Source organism: Sardina pilchardus, chromosome 6 (assembly GCF_963854185.1).
Source record: "Sardina pilchardus chromosome 6, fSarPil1.1, whole genome shotgun sequence".
NCBI classification, from domain to species: Eukaryota; Metazoa; Chordata; class Actinopteri; order Clupeiformes; family Clupeidae; genus Sardina; species Sardina pilchardus.
In genome coordinates, this window is record NC_084999.1 from 22,264,782 (window position 1) to 22,267,985 (window position 3,204).

A 3,204-nucleotide genomic window follows, 5' to 3' on the forward strand; every position below is an offset into this window, starting at 1 on the left:
AAAAATAACCTACAAAATATAAAATAGCCTACAACATAAATGTCAAACCGGAGCTTATTGGCAATGGTGAAAACAACCTGAATAGGCTATATGAGACATCTCAAATACTGTCATATTGGCCACGACATGAGGGGGGACGCACACACAAACATTCACGTTCCAATGTAAGTTATGCTCAGTAGGCTACACTGTAAAAAAAAATCTGTTCATTTTACGGTAAAATACTGGCAGCTGTGGTTGCCAAAATTTTACCGTAATAAATACGGTTGAACTTAACCGTTATTTTTACGGTGAAAAACTAGCTGCTCAATTTACGGTAAAATACTGGCAGCTGTGGTAGCCAAAATTTTACCGTAATAAATACGGTTGAACATCACCGCTATTTTTACGGTGAAAAACCAGCGGCTCAATTTTACGGTAAAATACTGGCAGCTGTGGTTGCCAAAATTTTACCATAATAAATACGGTAATAAATAAAAACACAATTAACATTATTTAGTATAAAAATCCAACAATTTTATTCTTAGAAATTACAGTTTTCTTTGTCCCATCAGTAAACATAAGGTGTTGATAATTACCAGGAATGTGTCCATTCCTACATAGTGATTAGGGCAAAAGTCCAAAGATTTCAACAGTCTTTTGGCATGGAAAAGCCCAGGTGCACAAACCATTGAGATGTCACAAAGGTGTTGCCTTTCTGTGGCTTGCGAAATCAAAAAAGGTGAGTTCTGGACATCAAAAATCCATCCAGGCTAGAAGGAGCTCAGGAGCTACATCAACCCTTTCTGACACCACTGCATTGATCAGGAACACCAGCATAGGGAGAGAGCTGAGAGAACAAAGTCACCATTAAGTCACTACATCTACAATGAGCGAATAAAAGCAATTCATTAATTTATCATGAAGCTCAGTGTAGACCTGCAAACTCAGAAGGTTGAAAATAGCCCTGTTGATAAGGGCCCCGACCCTTCATATCATTTCATGTCACAAAAAGTTTGAAAATTACAATAGTGGTTTATTTAGCCTGAAAGTAGTTTTTGGGTTTTATTGAAGATAAAAATAATTGCGCCTCCACAATGCAATACGGCCAGTTCTGCATGTCACTCTACTATGATGTGTTTGAGACGCCTGCTTTAGATGAAGACTTCTGGGGGGGGGGGGTTATGAAAACAATTGTTCCAAATTAAATTTAGAAATAAAGACATAACCACCAACATATAGCACATCTGGTGTGACATGTATCTATAGGACTTCTGTTGCAACAAAATGTTCAAAAAAGGGCAGAAAATGTTATGTGGCGGTTTCTAATTCAATAGGGAATGGAACTATACCCTCATTCCAGCGTAATAATGAAATAATACAAGAAGTTCAAATTTGAAGATCAAGAACTCGAAGTCACTGAATGAATGAGAGAATAGTTCCATGCCATAAGGATTAGAAAATCACAAATTAATTTTCTGTCGGTTTTTGTACACTTTGTTACTATAGAAGAGTCATGTTTTAAATAGAAAAAATACCATAATTCTATGGACACTTTTAAGCAACGATACTGCAGGCTCAACAGCACAACTACAAATATCCAACTTCCTCCATCCCACGGACTGTCCATAATTTTCCAATGTATTTCAAATAAATGGCTTTTGAAACAATGTCACATTAAGTCGCATTCAGCATGGCCAGAGCATGCAAAAAAAAAGGTTTCAGTGGGTGGGGGTAACAAAAAAGGTTGAGGAAAAGGGAGAGGCTGAACATTTTAAATACATACTACATATCCAGTCAACGCAACAGCAAAATCTTACCATTTCTATATGATGTCTCTGCAAACTTGAAGGTTGATCAACTGAGGAAATGGGGTTGAACTGCAGCATAAGGATGAGACAATGTTAACACGCACCAAAAATCCCTTTAACAGTATTATTGCCTGTAAAATGTAAAATGCATTCTGTTGACTCTTACCGGCATGATGGACCAACAAGCCTACTGTGTGTCCTACTGCACCTCCTTCAGATGTGAGCAGGTTGTTTTGCTGGAAGAGGGGATTAATAGGGGACATTAGGGCTGATAGAGAATGGGAATGTGACGTGGCGGACGTGTTCGAGGTTGCGCCGCGGTGGCGTCTGGGATACATAGTGAGGCCACTTGTACGCTGCTGCCAATGCTGTATCATTGTAAACATTGTAAAACATTGCTAACTACATTTCTAACACTGTTTTTCACACATCATGGGACGAACCTGTTGTGTTGTTGGATGTAACGTCCGTGCCCACGATCGTCAGGTCACCTAATGGAGGAAAATGCCCTTTTTGTCCCAGAATGCACTGCGCCGCTGACTTCCGTTCCCATTCTCTAAAGAGGGAGACAGTAGGTAATAGAGGTAAAATGTAAACAATATGACCAAGCAAGTTGATATCACTAGAGAGGAAGGAACAAAAAGAGCACAGAATGTATTCGGAAAACTGCTGCCCTGAGTAAAAAAGCAATGCAAATGATATCAGTTGGTATTCTGTCTTTAATAGAGTGGAATGAACATTTCTATGCGTCTCCAAACCTTTGACTGTGGTGCTACATGTACTTGATACTTACCTCAGACATGGCACCAATCAATCAATTTGTCATGGAATGTTTCTTTAAGCTTCCTGCAAGAAAACTTTTATAGATCATTTTAAATTGTTTAAGATGTTATAATACCTGGCTATAGCCTTTCTGCTTAAGGATGTGCCACAGTTGCTCAAAATTGTTTAGGTAAGGGTCAAAATTTACTTTTTGAAATGTGAATATCTACCAGCCAGAGACAGACGAACTGGTGAAATCCACCAGCCATTCAATAGGAAACACGTATTTTCTGTCTGCAATCTACCAGCCAATTTCAAAATGTACCAGCATTTGGCTGGTGGCTGGAGCTAATTTTGAGCCCAACTTGGTCAGTCCATCACCTTTATCTTCAGCTTTATCTTCAGCTTCCTCAACCAGACAGCTGTCATATTGGAGGTGTGTTTGGTATAGGGTCATTGTCATGTGGTAAAACTGCCATGCATGTCGCATTTCCCTCTATGAACCTTAACTCCCCTAGTGCCAGCAGCAGGAGTTGAGGTTCATGGAGAGAAACATTCATTCATTCAAGCAGAGCCCTTCTCTTTGTAAACAAGGTGACACGCATGTGGTGGCAGTTTTACTACATGATAATGACTCTAAACACACCTCCAA

General features: G+C 39.3%; 1 long non-coding RNA gene across 1 annotated transcript; it reads right to left on the reverse strand.

Annotated features, from left to right (window-relative positions):
- Nucleotides 1–515: 515 nt before the first annotated feature.
- Nucleotides 516–2,641, reverse strand: LOC134082116 (uncharacterized). The gene is made up of 5 exons (XR_009939570.1): nucleotides 2,584–2,641; nucleotides 2,234–2,346; nucleotides 1,957–2,026; nucleotides 1,800–1,859; nucleotides 516–829 (listed from the first exon to the last, which is right to left on the reverse strand). It is a non-coding gene; the product is annotated as an uncharacterized LOC134082116 (long non-coding RNA).
- Between the last annotated feature and the right edge of the window lie 563 nt (nucleotides 2,642–3,204).